Source organism: Littorina saxatilis, linkage group LG1, assembly GCF_037325665.1.
Source record: "Littorina saxatilis isolate snail1 linkage group LG1, US_GU_Lsax_2.0, whole genome shotgun sequence".
In the NCBI taxonomy this organism is placed as follows: domain Eukaryota; kingdom Metazoa; phylum Mollusca; class Gastropoda; order Littorinimorpha; family Littorinidae; genus Littorina; species Littorina saxatilis.
Genome location: NC_090245.1, coordinates 83,589,751 through 83,606,328, shown reverse-complemented (window position 1 = coordinate 83,606,328; position 16,578 = coordinate 83,589,751). Strand labels below are relative to the sequence as shown.

The following is a 16,578-nucleotide window of genomic DNA, read 5'->3' as shown; positions in this document are numbered from 1 at the left end:
TAAACAATGTATGAACACTGTACAAGGGCCTGTGGCTGTCAGTCACCTGTCCCAAATGATGTATTTAGTTAACGCGGGGTCTTGATGGGCCCGGGTCGTGTACTGTCACTCGTTGAGTTGCTTGACCGTGACCCAGATAGGGTTACACGGTAAACCACCCATGGAAAAAGTTGAGGCGAACTGTGTTGCACAGTAGCGTGAATTGAGCCGGGGAAAAAAGAGAAAACAAGTCGCGTAAGGCGAAAATACAATATTTAGTCAAGTAGCTGTCGAACTCACAGAATGAAACTGAACGCAATGCCATTTTTCAGCAAGACCGTATACTCGTAGCATCGTCAGTCCACCGCTCATGGCAAAGGCAGTGAAATTGACAAGAAGAGCGGGGTAGTAGTTGCGCTAAGAAGGATAGCACGCTTTTCTGTACCTCTCTTTGTTTTAACTTTCTGAGCGTGTTTTTAATCCAAACATATCATATCTATATGTTTTTGGAATCAGGAACCGACAAGGAATAAGATGAAAGTGTTTTTAAATTGATTTCGACAATTTAATTTTGATAATAATTTTTATATATTTAATTTTCAGAGCTTGTTTTTAATCCGAATATAACATATTTATATGTTTTTGGAATCAGCAAATGATGGAGAATAAGATAAACGTAAATTTGGATCGTTTTATACATTTTTATTTTTTTTTACAATTTTCAGATTTTTAAAGACCACAGTCATTAATTAATTTTTAAGCCACTAAGCTGAAATGCAATACCGAAGTCCGGGCTTCGTCGAAGATTACTTGACCAAAATTTCAACCAATTTGGTTGAAAAATGAGGGCGTGACAGTGCCGCCTCAACTTTCACGAAAAGCCGGATATGACGTCATCAAAGACATTTATAAAAAAAATGAAAAAAAACGTTCGGGGATTTCATACCCAGGAACTCTCATGTCAAATTTCATAAAGATCGGTCCAGTAGTTTAGTCTGAATCGCTCTACACACACACACAGACACACACACACACACACGCACACACGCACATACACCACGACCCTCGTTTCGATTCCCCCTCGATGTTAAAATATTTAGTCAAAACTTGACTAAATATAAAAATGATAGCAACAAAGAGACACAATTGCATTTTTTTTAGATCTTAACTATATTGTATTTGTAATACTTGTTTAGTTATCATTCTGGGATATTTCTTGTTACGATTTTCACGTTTATTCATATGCCTCGATAGCGCAGTAGGTAGCGCGTCAGTCTCATAATCCCAATTCAGAGAGAGAAATCTGAAGGTCGTGAGTTCGATCCTCACTCGGGGCATTATTTTTTTTTAAATTCATTTTTTCTTTCTGCGTTTTTGTTTTGTTTCATAACCTAGATTCAATGAGAAAGGTCGTGAGTGTGTTTTCTAAGATCCTGACAATATGTTTTAGTGTAAATAGTATGCATTTCCCATCTTTTCTTCCGAGAAGAATTTCGTGGATAAAAAATTGTGATCGGGAAGAACAGGGTAGTACTAATAGAACACACAAAAATAAAAAAATAAAAAAATAAAATATTCAGCTCTCCTGGGGTTTTTTTTTGTCGGGAGGAACAATGATTCTCCATTTCAAATTTATGTTCGTGTGTATTCATTTTGTTTATATCCTTTTTTCAGAAACCAGATCATTTTGTTCATCAAATGTAATCCTTTGCAATCCATAAACCCATAAAGGTAATACGATCATCAAACAAGACTAAATACTTAAAAACTGACACTGACGGATCGGTCACTGGCGGAAAAACAAAGATGCGTTTAGTACATGTCTGGGCCTATTAACATTGTCAATTCAGGGAGAGAAAAAATATCAGAACGAGGAATCGGATAGGGATAGGACAACTCAGCACTTGCCTCGCGTTTGTCTAATAATCCCAATTCAGCGCGAGAAACGGGTTTGTTATCAGTCTTTTCTATATGCCTCGATAGCGCAGTAGGTAGCGCGTCAGTCTCATAATCCCAACTCAGAGCGAGAAATCTGAGGTCGTGAATTCGATCCTCACTCGAGGCATTAGTTTTTTTTTAGTGTGAGATGGAATTTTTTACACAATACATCACGCATTCACATCGACCAGCAGATCGCAGCCATTTCGGCGCATATCCTACTTTTCACGGACTATTATTCCAAGTCACACGGGTATTTTGGTGGACATTTTTTTATCTATGCCTATACACTTTTGCCAGGAAAGACCCTTTTGTCAATCGTGGGATCTTTAACGTGCACACCCCAATGTTGTGTACACGAAGCTCGAAGGGACCTCGGTTTTTCGTCTCATCCGAAAGACTAGCACTTGAACCCACCACCTAGGTAATAGGAAAGGGGGGAGAAAATTGCTAACGCCCTGACCCAGGGTCAGGTATGAAAACTGAAAAAAAAAAAATACTGAAAAAAAATTCGAAGGCGCATAGCGCCAAGTTTCGCAGGCGCGAAGCGCCAAGACTTCTAGGGGGGTCCGGCGGGGGCATGACAACAAGCTGGTATTGTCATGTAATATATCTATATACAATTTTATATCACTTTCAGACTACTAAGGGGGGGGGGGGGGGGGTCCAGGGGCATGCTGCCCCGGGAAAAAAATGTGCTTTGCAGTACTGACGTGTTTTCGTAACGCCGCGACTCCACCTTGACTGAAGCTGAGTTCCTTCGTGCAAACGGTACACAGCACGACGCCTTCCTTTGTCGTTGTCTTGATCTCAGCGCCCAAACGCACATCATTGACGATTTCTTCAAGCCATGCCCAACGGAATTTGTTACGCAAGTCTTCGTCGTTCCCTTTTTCTTTTTTTTCTTTGATGACACAGAACCGGTGTTACTTTCCGCGTTAGCCGCCATTTTGATTTGAACAACGGAAGTTGTATCGGCAAAAAGACCATATGTTTATTACCGAAAACTTCTAAAACATTTTTTTTGTGCGCTCGATTGGAAAAATACGGAATTTTTTTAAAAAAAATACGGATTATTTTTTTTCAAAAATTCGGAAAATACCGAGAATGTTCATGCCTGCAGGGTCGAACTCGCAACCTCTCGATTCCGAGCGCAAGTGCGTTACCACTCGGCCACCCACTCCAGCTATCCTGAGGGAAACTTCGGAGGGAACCAGCGTCATTCTAATAATCTAGATTCAGAGAGGTAGGGCGTGATTGTGTTTTCTAAGAACTTGATATTTTTTGTTTCTTCCGAGTATGGATTTCCCATCTTTTCTTCCGAGAAGAATTTCGAGGATGAGAAATTGTGACCCGGAAGAACATGTAGAAAAGAAAACACTTGTTAATTGTTTCTTGTTCACAAAAGCACTAATCAACAAATTGCTCCAGGGGCTTGCAACGTAGTACAATATATTACCTTACTGGGAGAATGCAAGTTTCCAGTACAAAGGACTTAACATTTCTTACATACTGCTTGACTAAAATCTTTACAAACATTGACTATATTCTATACAAGAAACACTTAACAAGGGTAAAAGGAGAAACAGAATCCGTTAGTCGCCTCTTTCGACATGCTGGGGAGCATTGGGTAAATTCTTGCCCCTAACCCGCGGGAGGTGTTTTTATATGCCTCGATAGCACAGTAGGTAGCGCGTCAGTCTCATAATCCGAAATCAGAGCAAGAAATCTGAAGGTCGCGAGTTCGATCCTCACTCGGGGCATTAGTTTTTGTACATTTTTAATTCTATTTCTTCTTTATGTGTGTGTGTGTGTTTTTTGTTATATGAAGTCTTATATCGCGCGCGTATCTCCGGACTCGGACTCAAGGCGCAGGGATCTATTTATGCCGTGTGAGATGGAATTTTTTACACAATACATCACGCATTCACATCGACTAGCAGATCGCAGCCATTTCGGCGCATATCCTACTTTTCACGGCCTATTATTCCAAGTCACACGGGTATTTTGGTGGACATTTTTTATCTGGAAAGACCCTTTTGTTAATCGTGGGATCTTTAACGTGCACACCCCAATGTAGTGTACACGAAGGGACCTCGGTTTTTCGTCTCATCCGAAAGACTAGCACTTGAACCCACCACCTAGGTTAGGAAAGGGGGGAGAAAATTGCTAACACCCTGACCCAGGGTCGAACTCGCAACCTCTCGATTCCGAGCGCAAGTGCGTTACCACTCGGCCACCCACTCCAGCTATCCTGAGGGAAACTTCGGAGGGAACCAGCGTCATTCTCATAATCTAGATTCAGAGAGGTAGGGCGTCAGTGTGTATTCTAAGATCCTGACAATATTTTGTTTCATCCTAGTATGGATTTCCCTTTTTTTTTCTTCCGAGAAGAAGTTCGAGGATAAAAAATTGTGACCGGGAAGAACAGGTTAGTACTGGTAGAACAAAAAAACAAAAAAACAAATTCAGCTCTTATTTATTTAATTTTTTTCGTCCGAAGGAACAATGGTTCTCCATTTTAAATGTTAGCGTGTATTCATTATGTTTTTATCCTTTTTTCAGAAACCAGATATTTTTTTGTCTTTTGATTAAAAAATGATGTTATTCATCAAATGTAAGCCTTTGCAAACCCTAAACCCGCAAAGGTAATATGATCATTAAACAAGACTAAATACTTCAAAAACTGACACTGACGGAAAGACAAAGATGCGTTTAATACGTGTCTGTGCCTAATAACATACATTTGCAAATACTTTTAGAGCAGCATAGGGGTTGAACCACTGAGTTATGTCACGCGGTGAGATAGGGCAAATTCTCGTATGGATCTTGCATATGAGCTTTATAGCTTACACCGATCGCGCAGAAGGCTACGCTTTAGGCTCTGTGTCCCGTGTTAGTCTCATAATCTCAATTCAGGGAGAGAGAAAAAATCAGAACGAGGAATCGGATAGTTATAGGACACAGCTCTGCACATGCTTCGATAGTTGTAAAGGCTCCGCGTCAGGCCGCTTCGCGATTGTCTAATAATCCCAATTCAGAGCGAAAAGATGGTTAGTTTCTATATGCCTCGATAGCGCAGTAGGTAGCGCGTCAGTCTCATAATCCCAATTCAGAGCGAGAAATCTGAAGGTCGTGAGTTCGATCCTCACTCGGGGCATTATTATTTTTTTTGTTTTTTGTAATTCTATTTCTTATTTCTGTGGTTTTTTTAGTTTTTTTTTTAGTAGGCGTCATTCTAATAATCTAGATTCAGAGAGGTTGAGCGTCAGTGTGTTTTCTAAGATCCTGACAATATTTTGTTTCTTCCTTGTATGGATTTCCTTCTTTTTTTCTTCCCAGTAGAATTTCGGGGATAAGAAATTGTGACCGGGAAGAACAGGTTAGTACTAGTAGAAAAAAAGAGAGAGAAAATATTCAGCTCTCATTTTTTTTTTCGTTGGATGGAACAATGATTTTCCATTTCAAATTTATTTTCGTGTGTATCAATTTAGTTTTTATCCTTTTTTCAGAAACCAGATCATTTTTTTTATCTTTTGATTACAAATTAATGTTATAAGCCTTTGCAACCGATAAACCCGCAAAGGTAATATGATCATCAAACAAGACTAAATACTTCAAAACTGACACTGACGGAAAGACAAAGATGCGTTTGATACATGTCTGTGCCTATTAACATTCGCAAATACTTAAAGAGCAGCATAGGGGTTGAACCACTGAGTTATGTCATGGGGTAAACACGCGGTGAGATAATGCAAATTCTCGTTTGGATCTTGCATATCAGCTTTATAGCATACACCGATCGCGCCGAAGGCAACGCTTTAGGCCCTGTGTCCCGTGTCAGTCTCATAATCTCATTTCAGGGAGAGAAAAAAATCAGAGCGAGGAATCGGATAGTTATAGGACAGCTCTGCACATGCCTCGAAAGCCGTGAAGGCTCCGCGTCAGAATAATCCTAATTCTGAGCGATAAAGTGGATAGTTTATCAAATGTTTTTACATGCCTCGATAGCGCAGTAGGTAGCGCGTCAGTCTCATAATCCCAAGTCAGAGCGAGAAATCTGAAGGTCGTGAGTTCGATCCTCACTCGGGGCATTAGGTTTTGTACATTTTTAATTCTATTTCTTCTTTATATGTGTGTGTGTGGTGTTTTTTTTGCAAGCGTCATTCTCATAATCTAGATTCAAAGAGGTAGGGCGTCAGTGTGTTTTCTAAGATTCTGACAATATTTTGTTTCATCCTAGTATGGATTTCCCTTTTTTTTCTTACGAGAAGAAGTTCGAGGATAAGAAATTGTGACCGGGAAGAACAGGTTAGTACTGGTAGAACAAAAAAACCAAAAAACAAATTCAGCTCTTATTTATTTTATTTTTTTCGTCGGGAGGAACAATGGTTCTCCATTTTAAATGTTAGCGTGTATTCATTATGTTTTTATCCTTTTTTCAGAAACCAGATATTTTTTTGTCTTTTGATTAAAAAATGATGTTATTCATCAAATGTAAGCCTTTGCAAACCCTAAACCCGCAAAGGTAATATGATCATTAAACAAGACTAAATACTTCAAAAACTGACACTGACGGAAAGACAAAGATGCGTTTAATACGTGTCTGTGCCTAATAACATTCGCAAATACTTTCAGAGCAGCATAGGGATTGAACCACTGAGTTATGTCACGCGGTGAGATAGGGCAAATTCTCGTATGGATCTTGCATATGAGCTTTATAGCATACACTGATCGCGCAGAAGGCTACGCTTTAGGCTCTGTGTCCCGTGTTAGTCTCATAATCTCAATTCAGGGAGAGAGAAAAAATCAGAACGAGGAATCGGATAGTTATAGGACAGCTCTGCACATGCTTCGATAGCGGTAAAGGCTCCGCGTCAGGCCGCTTCGCGATTGTCTAATAATCCCAATTGAGAGCGAGAAAATGGTTAGTTATCAGTCTGTTTCTATATGCCTCGATAGCGCAGTAGGTAGCGCGTCAGTCTCATAATCCCAATTCAGAGCGAGAAATCTGAAGGTCGTGAGTTCGATCCTCACTCGGGGCATTATTTTTTTGATTTTTTTTGTAATTCTATTTCTTATTTCTGTGGGTTTTTTTAGTTTTTTTTTAGTAGGCGTCATTCTAATAATCTAGATTCAGAGAGGTTGAGCGTCAGTGTGTTTTCTAAGATCCTGACAATATTTTGTTTCTTCCTTGTATGGATTTCCTTCTTTTTTTCTTCCCAGTAGAATTTCGGGGATAAGAAATTGTGACCGGGAAGAACAGGTTAGTACTAGTAGAAAAAAAGAGAGAAACAAATATTCAGCTCTCATTTTTTTTTCGTCGGATGGAACAATGATTTTCCATTTCAAATTTATTTTCGTGTGTATGAATTTAGTTTTTATCCTTTTTTTCAGAAACCAGATCATTTTTTTATCTTTTGATTACAAATTGATGTTATTCATCAAATGTAAGCCTTTGCAACCCATAAACCCGCAAAGGTAATATGATCATCAAACAAGACTAAATACTTCAAAACTGACACTGACGGAAAGACAAAGATGCGTTTGATACATGTCTGTGCCTATTAACATTCGCAAATACTTAAAGAGCAGCATAGGGGTTGAACCACTGAGTTATGTCATGGGGTAAACACGCGGTGAGATAATGCAAATTCTCGTTTGGATCTTCCATATCAGCTTTATAGCATACACCGATCGCGCCGAAGGCAACGCTTTAGGCCCTGTGTCCCGTGTCAGTCTCATAATCTCATTTCAGGGAGAGAAAAAAATCAGAGCGAGGAATCGGATAGTTATAGGACAGCTCTGCACATGCCTCGAAAGCCGTGAAGGCTCCGCGTCAGAATAATCCTAATTCTGAGCGATAAAGTGGATAGTTTATCAAATGTTTTTATATGCCTCGATAGCGCAGTAGGTAGCGCGTCAGTCTCATAATCCCAAGTCAGAGCGAGAAATCTGAAGGTCGTGAGTTCGATCCTCACTCGGGGCATTAGGTTTTGTACATTTTTAATTCTATTTCTTCTTTATGTGTGTGTGTGGTGTTTTTTTTGTAAGCGTCATTCTCATAATCTTGATTCAAAGAGGTAGGGCGTCAGTGTGTTTTCTAAGATTCTGACAATATTTTGTTTCATCCTAGTATGGATTTCCCTTTTTTTTCTTACGAGAAGTTCGAGGATAAGAAATTGTGACCGGGAAGAACAGGTTAGTACTGGTAGAACAAAAAAAACAAAAAACAAATTCAGCTCTTATTCATTTTATTTTTTTCGTCGGGAGGAACAATGGTTCTCCATTTTAAATGTTAGCGTGTATTCATTATGTTTTTATCCTTTTTTCAGAAACCAGATATTTTTTTGTCTTTTGATTAAAAAATGATGTTATTCATCAAATGTAAGCCTTTGCAAACCCTAAACCCGCAAAGGTAATATGATCATTAAACAAGACTAAATACTTCAAAAACTGACACTGATGGAAAGACAAAGATGCGTTTAATACGTGTCTGTGCCTAATAACATTCGCAAATACTTTCAGAGCAGCATAGGGATTGAACCACTGAGTTATGTCACGCGGTGAGATAGGGCAAATTCTCGTATGGATCTTGCATATGAGCTTTATAGCATACACTGATCGCGCAGAAGGCTACGCTTTAGGCTCTGTGTCCCGTGTTAGTCTCATAATCTCAATTCAGGGAGAGAGAAAAAATCAGAACGAGGAATCGGATAGTTATAGGACAGCTCTGCACATGCTTCGATAGCGGTAAAGGCTCCGCGTCAGGCCGCTTCGCGATTGTCTAATAATCCCAATTGAGAGCGAGAAAATGGTTAGTTATCAGTCTGTTTCTATATGCCTCGATAGCGCAGTAGGTAGCGCGTCAGTCTCATAATCCCAATTCAGAGCGAGAAATCTGAAGGTCGTGATTTTTTTTGTAATTCTATTTCTTATTTCTGTGTGGTTTTTTTGTTTTTTTTTAGTAGGCGTCATTCTAATCATCTAGATTCAGAGAGGTTGAGCGTCAGTGTGTTTTTTAAGATCCTGACAATATTTTGTTTCTTCCTTGTATGGATTTCCTTCTTTTTTTCTTCCCAGTAGAATTTCGGGGATAAGAAATTGTGACCGGGAAGAACCGGTTAGTACTAGTTGAAAAAAAGAGAGAGACTAATATTCAGCTCTCATTTTTTTTTCGTCGGATGGAACATTGATTCTTCATTTCAAATTTATTTTTGTGTGTATTAATTTTGCTTTTATCTTTTTTTTCAGAAACTAAATCATTTTTTTCTTTGATTCAAAACTGATTTTATTCATCAAATGTAAGCCTTCGCAACCCATAAACCCGCAAAGGTAATATTATCATCAAACAAGACTAAATACTTCAAAAACTGACACTGACGGAAAGACAAAGATGCGTTTGATACATGTCTGTGCCTATTAACATTCGCAAATACTTAAAGAGCAGCATAAGGGTTGAACCACTGAGTTATGTCATGGGGTAAACACGCGGTGAGATAATGCAAATTCTCTTTTGGATCTTGCATATCAGCTTTATAGCATACACCGATCGCGCCGAAGGCAACGCTTTAGGCTCTGTGTCCCGTGTCAGTCTCATAATCTCATTTCAGGGAGAGAAAAAAATCAGAGCGAGGAATCGGATAGTTATAGGACAGCTCCGCACATGCCTCGAAAGCCGTGAAGGCTCCGCGTCAGAATAATCCTAATTCTGAGCGATAAAGTGGATAGTTTATCAAATGTCTTCATATGCCTCGATAGCGCAGTAGGTAGCGCGTCAGTCTCATAATCCGAAGTCAGAGCGAGAAATCTGAAGGTCGTGAGTTCGATCCTCACTCGGGGCATTAGTTTTTGTACATTTTTAATTCTGTTTCTTCTCTATGTGTTTTGTGGGTTGTTTTTTTGTAAGCGTCATTCTCATAATCTAGATTCAGAGAGTTAGGGCGTCAGTGTGTTTTCTAAGATCCTGACAATATTTTGTTTCATCCTAGTATGGATTTCCCTTTTTTTTCTTCCGAGAAGAAGTTGGAGGATAAGAAATTGTGACCGGGAAGAACAGGTTAGTGCTGGTAGAACAAAAAAAAACAAAAAACAAACAAATTCAGCTCCTATTTGTTTTATTTTTTTCGTGGGGAGGAACAATGGTTCTCCATTTTAAATGTTAGCGTGTATTCATTATGTTTTTATCCTTTTTTCAGAAACCAGATATTTTTTTGTCTTTTGATTAAAAAATGATGTTATTCATCAAATGTAAGCCTTTGCAAACCCTAAACCCGCAAAGGTAATATGATCATTAAACAAGACTAAATACTTCAAAAACTGACACTGACGGAAAGACAAAGATGCGTTTAATACGTGTCTGTGCCTAATAACATTCGCAAATACTTTCAGAGCAGCATAGGGATTGAACCACTGAGTTATGTCACGCGGTGAGATAGGGCAAATTCTCGTATGGATCTTGCATATGAGCTTTATAGCATACACTGATCGCGCAGAAGGCTACGCTTTAGGCTCTGTGTCCCGTGTTAGTCTCATAATCTCAATTCAGGGAGAGAGAAAAAATCAGAACGAGGAATCGGATAGTTATAGGACAGCTCTGCACATGCCTCGATAGCGGTAAAGGCTCCGCGTCAGGCTTCGCGTTTGTCTAATAATCCCAATTCAGAGCGTGAAACAGGTTTGTTATCAGTCTGTTTCTATATGCCTCGATAGCGCAGTAGGTAGCGCGTCAGTCTCATAATCCCAATTCAGAGCGAGAAATCTGAAGGTCGTGAGTTCGATCCTCACTCGGGGCATTTTTTTTTATTTTTTGTTGTAATTCTATTTCTTATTTCTGTGTTTTTTTAGGTTTTTTTTAGTAGGCGTCATTCTAATAATCTAGATTCAGAGAGGTTGAGCGTCAGTGTGTTTTTTAAGATCCTGACAATATTTTGTTTCTTCCTTGTATGGATTTCCTTCTTTTTTTCTTCCCAGTAGAATTTCGGGGATAAGAAATTGTGACCGGGAAGAACAGGTTAGTACTAGTAGAAAAAAAAGAGAGAAACAAATATTCAGCTCTCATTTTTTTTTCGTCGGATGAAACAATGATTTTCCATTTCAAATTTATTTTCGTGTGTATGAATTTAATTTTTATCCTTTTTTCAGAAACCAGATCATTTTTATATTTAGTCAAGTTTTGACTAAATATTTTAACGTAGAGGGGGGAATCGAGACGAGGGTCGTGGTGTATGTGTGTGTGTGTGTGTCTGTCTGTCTGTCTGTGTGTGTGTGTAGAGCGATTCAGACTAAACTACTGGACCGATCTTTATGAAATTTGACATGAGAGTTCCTGGGTATGAAATCCCCATACGTTTTTTTCATTTTTTCAATAAATGTCTTTGATGACGTCATATCCGTCTTTTCGTGAAAGTTGAGGCGGCACTGTCACGCTCTCATTTTTCAACCAAATTGGTTGAAATTTTGGTCAAGTAATCTCCGACGAAGCCCGGACTACGGTATTGCATTTAAGCTTGGTGGCTTAAAAAACTAATGAGTGAGTTTGGTCATTAAAAATCTGAAAATTGTAAAAAAAAAAAATGTTTTTTTATAAAACGATCCAAATTTACGTTTATCTTATTCTCCATCATTTGCTGATTCCAAAAACATATAAATATGTTATATTTGGATTAAAAACAAGCTCTGAAAATTAAATATATAAAAATTATTATCAAAATTAAATTGTCGAAATCAATTTAAAAACACTTTCATCTTATTCCTTGTCGGTTCCTGATTCCAAAAACATATAGATATGATATGTTTGGATTAAAAACACGCTCAGAAAGTTAAAACAAAGAGAGGTACAGAAAAGCGTGCTATCCTTCTTAGCGCAACTACTACCCCGCTCTTCTTGTCAATTTCACTGCCTTTGCCATGAGCGGTGGACTGACGATGCTACGAGTATGCGGTCTTGCTGAAAAATGGCAGCTACTTGACTAAATATTGTATTTTCGCCTTACGCGACTTGTTGTTTATTTTAAGCGTCATTCTCATAATCTAGGTACAGATAGGTAGGGCGTGAGTGTGTTTTCTACGATCTTGACAATATTTTGTTTCTTCCTTGTATGGATTTCCCTTTTTACATTTAGTCAAGTTTTGACTAAATGTTTTAACATGAGACGAGGGTCGTGGTGTATGTGTGTGTGTGTGTGTGTGTGTGTGTGTATGTATGTGTGTGTGTGTGTGTGTGTGTGTGTCTGTGTGTGTGTGTGTGTGTGCGTGTGTGTGTGTGTGTGTAGAGCGATTCAGAGTAAACTACTGGACCGTTCTTTATGAAATTGTACATGAGAGTTCCTGGGTATTTTTTTCTCATTTTTTTTAATATATTTCTTTGATGACGTCATATCCGGCTTTTTGTAAAAGTTGAGGCGGCATTGTCACACCCTCATTTTTCAATAACATTGATTGAAATTTTGGCCAAGTAGTCTTCGACGAAGGCCGGACTTTGGTATTGCATTTCAGCTTGGAGGCTTAAAAATTAATTAATGACTTTGGTCATTAAAAATCTGATAATTGTAATTGAAACTTTTTTTTATAAAACGATCCCAAATTACGTTTAGCTTATTCTTCATCTTTTTTCTGATTCAAAAAACATATAAATATGTTATATTCGGATTAAAAACAAGCTCTGAAAATTAAAAATATAAAAATTATGATTAAAATAAAATTTCCGAAATCGTTTTAAAAAACAATTTCATCGTATTCCTTGTCGGTTCCTGATTTAAAAACATATAGATATGATATGTTTGGATTAAAAACACGCTCAGAAAGTGAAAACGAAGAGAGGTACAGAAAAGCGTGCTATGCAGCACAGCGAAACCACTACCGCGCTGAACAGGCTCGTCAATTTCACTGCCTTTTGGACGAGCGGCGGACTACGGTCATTGTGAAAAAATGCAGTGCGTTCAGTTTCATTCTGTGAGTTCCACAGCTTGACTAAATGTAGTAATTTCGCCTTACGCGATTTGTTTTTCTTCCGAGAAGAATTTCGAGGATAAGAAATTGTGATCGGGAAGAATAGGATAGTACTAGTAGAACAAGCCAACAACAACAACAACAACAACAACAACAACAACAACAACATAAAAATTCAGCTCTCATTTTGTTTTATTTTTGTCGGGAGGAACAATGGTTCTCCATTATGATTTTATTTTCGTGTGTATGAATTTAGTTTTTATCCTTTTTTCAGAAACCAGATCATTTTTTTATCTTTTGATTAAAAAATGATGTCATTAATCAAATGTAGCCATTTATTGCAACCCATTAACCCGCAAAGGTAATATCATCATCAAACAAGACTAAATACTTCAAAACTGACACTGACGAAAAGACAAACATGCGTTCAATATATATCTGTGCCCATTAACATTCCCAAATACTTTCAGAGCAGCAAAGCGGTTGAACCACTGTCGCGGGGTAAACACGCGGTGAGATAGTGCAAATTCTCCAGTATGGATCTTGCACATCAGCTAGCATGCACGATCGCGCGGAAGGTTACGCTTTAGGCTCCGTGCCAGTCTCATAATCTCAGAGCGAGAAATCGGATAGTTATGGGACTGCTCTTCACATGCCTCGATAGAGCAGTAGGTAGCGCGTCAGTCTCATAATCCCAATTCAGAAAAAAATCTGAAGGTCGTGAGTACGATCCTCACTCGGGGCATTGATTTTGTTAATATTCTGAATTGTAATCCCCCCCCCCCCCCAGAATAAAACCCCAAGAAACAAAAATAAGAACTCAACTCAACTCAGCTCAACATAAAAGGTAATCATTACCTTTTGTTTTTTGTCTGGAGGAACAATGGAACTACTTTCAGTCAGAGCAGCATAAGGGTTAAACGTTTGTTTGTTTAAAAGTTATAAGTTTGTTTGTTTGCTTAACGCCCAGCCGACCACGAAGGGCCATATCACGTGACGTGCGCCACACACAAGACAGAAGTCGCAGCACAGGCTTCATGTCTCACCCAGTCACATTATTCTGACACCGGACCAACCAGTCCTAGCACTAACCCCATAATGCCAGACGCCAGGCGGAGCAGCCACTAGATTGCCAATTTTAAAGTCTTAGGTATGACCCGGCCGGGGTTCGAACCCATGACCTCCCGATCACGGGGCGGACGCCTTACCACTAGGCCAACCGTGCCGGTACTAAGTTATAAGGTTGATCGCACGATTAGCAAACCACTCTGCGTGTGTATCCTTGGCACTAAGGGTCAACAATCCAAAACATAAGCCCTTAAAAAAATAAGGCCTTATTTTTGAAAATATGCCCATATTTTTGAAAATAAGCCCTTATTTCTAAAATAAGGCCTTATTTTCCATTATTAAGGCCTTAAATCTTTAAGCCCTTAAAAAAATATGGGCATACAAAATAAGCCCTTATTTCAAAATAAGGCCTTACGAGAAATAAGGCCTTATTTCTGTAAGGCCTTGATAAAATAAGGGCATACAAAAATAAGGGCATAAAAAAATATGGGCATAAAAAAATAAGGGCATAACAAAATAAGGCCTTATTTTTTTTTAACCAATCATGAAGCTGAATAGAATTCGGCTGCGCCGCTCATGCGCAGAGATCTCATAAGAAACATGGCGAATGAGGGGTTCAGAGATCGTGATGAATTTTTGAGAAGAATTTGTGCTGAAATTGCAAATTTCGAGAGAACTGAGGTTTTGGCGAGTTTGTGCGAGCTTTTGAATGCGTGAAGCCATGCTGTATCCGCTCGATGTTATGACGGATGTTTTGAACGAGAGGCGAGTTTGTGCGCGCTTTCGAATGTCCGGATGCGCAGTAGCGATGCGCAGAAAAATATGGGCATATTTTTTTTAAGGGCTTAAACAGAAATAAGGCCTTATTTCATTATGCCCTTATTTCCTTATGGCTGTAAATCTTTAAGGCCTTATTTCTAAAATGAGGCCTTATTTATAGAAATAAGGGCTTATTTTAAAAAAATATGGGCATATTTTTTAAAGGCCTTTTTGGGGGATTTTTGACCCTTTGTGCCAAGGATACGTGTGCTTCACAGAGATATATCTCTGTGGTGAAGGCTCGGCGTCAGCGGCTTCGCGTCAGTCTCATAATGCCAATTCAGATAGAAAAATTGGATAGTTATCCTACTGTTTTCAGATGGCTCGATAGCGCAGTAGGTAGCGCGTCAGTCTCATAATCCCAATTCTGAAGGTCGTGACTTCGATTCTCACTCGGCGCATTAGTTTTTATTAAATATGTTTTTCTCTATTTCCTCTGTCTCTGTGTGTGTCTCTCTCTCTGTCTCTGTGTGTGTGTGTGTCTCTCTCTCTCTCTCTGTCTCTGTCTCTCTCTCTCTCTAACTCTTTTATTTTTACGGGTCATTCTCATTATAAAGAATCAGTAGGATAGGTCGTAAGTGTTAAATTAAGAGATGTTGTAACATCTTAGTTAAATACCGTGTAATGTATGTTTTAATCTGTAGTGTTGTGCGATTATTATGTTGTACCTTTTTTACGCATGATGAGTTAAATTATTTTCAAGGGTGAACGCATGATGAGAGAGTGCACTGAATACGGCGTACAAATCTTGCAAGGCAGCTAGCCATGCACACTGCGTGTGCCTCTATCGCGCGGAAGGCTGCGCTGTAGACTTCGTGTCAAGTCTGACATCCCAATTCAGAGCGAGAAATGGGATTGATATGGGACCGTTCTGCACATGCCTCGATAGCGCAGTAGGTAGCGCGTCAGTCTCATAATCCCAATTCAGAGAGAGAAATCTGAAGGTCGTGAGTTCGATCCTCACTCGGGGCATTAGAGTTTTTTTTAGGTTTTTTTATTCGATATATTCTTTCTGTGTGTTTCTTTTTTTTAAGCGTCATTCTCATAATCTAGATTTGATTGTCACTCCGGGCACTACTTTCTTAACATTTTGAGTTGTATTTGTCATCTCTCTCCTCCCTTCCCCCATATCTCTCGGGGATATAGCTCAGTTGGTAGCGCGCTGGATTTGTATTCAGTTGGCCGCTGTCAGCGTGAGTTCGATCCCAGGTTCGGCGGAAATTTATTTCAGAGTCAACTTTGTGTGCAGACTCTCTTCGGTGTCCGAACTCCCCCCCCGGCCCCCCGTGTACACTACATTGGGTGTGCACGTTAAAGATCCCACGATTGACAAAAGGGTCTTTCCTGGCAAAATTGCTTAGGCACAGTTAATAATTGTCTACCTATACCCGTGTGACTTGGAATAATAGGCCGTGAAAGGTAAATATGCGCCGAAATGGCTGCAATTACTGGCCGTATAAAATTTCATCTCACACGGCATCACTGCAGAGCGCCTAGAACTGTACCCACGGAATATGCGCGATATAAGCGTCATTGATTGATTGATTGATTGATCTCTTTCTCTCACACTTTGTTTTTTTGTTTTGTTTGTTTTTTTGTCGCGTCAATCTCATACTCTAGGTACAGAAAGAGAAATATGAAGGTTGTGAGGGTGCTAAGTCAGTTCTTGACAACATTTTATTTCCTTGAATGGATTTCCTCCTTTTATTTCTTCCGAGGGGATTTTTGAAGGTTAGAAATTAAGATCGAGAAGAAGAGATCTTGTGATTTTTTTCTCCGAGCTCTCTCTTTTTCACCCTTTTTACATTTAGTCAAGTTTTTACT

At 39.1% G+C, this 16,578-nt stretch overlaps 11 non-coding genes across 11 annotated transcripts; all 11 read left to right on the top strand.

Annotated features, from left to right (window-relative positions):
- The first annotated feature begins 1,223 nt into the window (after positions 1-1,223).
- Trnam-cau (transfer RNA methionine (anticodon CAU)) lies at positions 1,224-1,316 on the top strand. The gene is made up of 2 exons: positions 1,224-1,260; positions 1,281-1,316. It is a non-coding gene; the product is annotated as a tRNA-Met (tRNA).
- Positions 1,317-1,952: 636 nt separating this feature from the next.
- Positions 1,953-2,044, top strand: Trnam-cau (transfer RNA methionine (anticodon CAU)). Its single transcript has 2 exons — positions 1,953-1,989; positions 2,010-2,044. It is a non-coding gene; the product is annotated as a tRNA-Met (tRNA).
- Positions 2,045-3,587: 1,543 nt separating this feature from the next.
- On the top strand, positions 3,588-3,680 carry Trnam-cau (transfer RNA methionine (anticodon CAU)). Its single transcript has 2 exons — positions 3,588-3,624; positions 3,645-3,680. It is a non-coding gene; the product is annotated as a tRNA-Met (tRNA).
- A 1,304-nt stretch (positions 3,681-4,984) lies between these two features.
- Trnam-cau (transfer RNA methionine (anticodon CAU)) lies at positions 4,985-5,077 on the top strand. The gene is made up of 2 exons: positions 4,985-5,021; positions 5,042-5,077. It is a non-coding gene; the product is annotated as a tRNA-Met (tRNA).
- An 841-nt stretch (positions 5,078-5,918) lies between these two features.
- On the top strand, positions 5,919-6,011 carry Trnam-cau (transfer RNA methionine (anticodon CAU)). The gene is made up of 2 exons: positions 5,919-5,955; positions 5,976-6,011. It is a non-coding gene; the product is annotated as a tRNA-Met (tRNA).
- Positions 6,012-6,869: 858 nt separating this feature from the next.
- Positions 6,870-6,962, top strand: Trnam-cau (transfer RNA methionine (anticodon CAU)). The gene is made up of 2 exons: positions 6,870-6,906; positions 6,927-6,962. It is a non-coding gene; the product is annotated as a tRNA-Met (tRNA).
- An 851-nt stretch (positions 6,963-7,813) lies between these two features.
- Positions 7,814-7,906, top strand: Trnam-cau (transfer RNA methionine (anticodon CAU)). Its single transcript has 2 exons — positions 7,814-7,850; positions 7,871-7,906. It is a non-coding gene; the product is annotated as a tRNA-Met (tRNA).
- Positions 7,907-9,668: 1,762 nt separating this feature from the next.
- Trnam-cau (transfer RNA methionine (anticodon CAU)) lies at positions 9,669-9,761 on the top strand. Its single transcript has 2 exons — positions 9,669-9,705; positions 9,726-9,761. It is a non-coding gene; the product is annotated as a tRNA-Met (tRNA).
- Positions 9,762-10,619: 858 nt separating this feature from the next.
- Trnam-cau (transfer RNA methionine (anticodon CAU)) lies at positions 10,620-10,712 on the top strand. Its single transcript has 2 exons — positions 10,620-10,656; positions 10,677-10,712. It is a non-coding gene; the product is annotated as a tRNA-Met (tRNA).
- A 2,809-nt stretch (positions 10,713-13,521) lies between these two features.
- Positions 13,522-13,612, top strand: Trnam-cau (transfer RNA methionine (anticodon CAU)). Its single transcript is given in 2 exon segments — positions 13,522-13,558; positions 13,577-13,612. It is a non-coding gene; the product is annotated as a tRNA-Met (tRNA).
- A 2,021-nt stretch (positions 13,613-15,633) lies between these two features.
- Positions 15,634-15,726, top strand: Trnam-cau (transfer RNA methionine (anticodon CAU)). The gene is made up of 2 exons: positions 15,634-15,670; positions 15,691-15,726. It is a non-coding gene; the product is annotated as a tRNA-Met (tRNA).
- Positions 15,727-16,578: the final 852 nt, after the last annotated feature.